The sequence below is a fragment of the Salmo trutta genome, chromosome 6 (genome assembly GCF_901001165.1).
Source record: "Salmo trutta chromosome 6, fSalTru1.1, whole genome shotgun sequence".
NCBI lineage: Eukaryota > Metazoa > Chordata > Actinopteri > Salmoniformes > Salmonidae > Salmo > Salmo trutta.
This window is the reverse complement of record NC_042962.1, coordinates 11,763,638-11,764,262: the sequence shown is the minus strand read 5'-3', so window position 1 is coordinate 11,764,262 and position 625 is coordinate 11,763,638.

The window sequence follows — 625 nt, the reverse complement described above, 5'->3', positions numbered from 1 at the left end:
TTAAATCCACTCCAATCAGTGTAGATGCCCACAATGCCCACTGGCTGCAAAAGGCATGGATTCCTTTAGGGGGCATTAAGGCCACACAAAGGGGATGTAGCTGGGAAATTCGAGGCATTATCAAGTGCTTGTGAAATTGTGAATGAGAGACTGATGAAGTGTGTACAGCCTGCAAAAATACAAAGCAGAGCTCATGCCTTTCATGTGACTTTTATCAAATCATCATTAGAGTCGCATCATGCAGCCTTAAAATGTATTAGAAATCAAAACGTATAGCCCGACATTTGTATCACAACTAAAGTTACACAAATAACTCTAAATTAAGCATATGGGAGTACTGTACCTGTTTCTTTGTTAAGCACTTAACACAGAATAGCCCCATGTGCCACTCCCTCAAATCGTTTGGAGAAAATATCCTTTATGTTTTATTCAGCTTTGTTCCATTAACCCTTTGTTCAATTGTATTCTTCATTTTATAAAATATAAAATAATGCCACAGAATTCTAAGCAAATATTGTCTGCTAAATGAACTAGTGTAGCCCAGGGCCATATGGCATAGCCAGATCAGGATCTAACATAAGGACAACTCAGAGTATGCTATTCTGTTCTTCTGAAATAGACTACA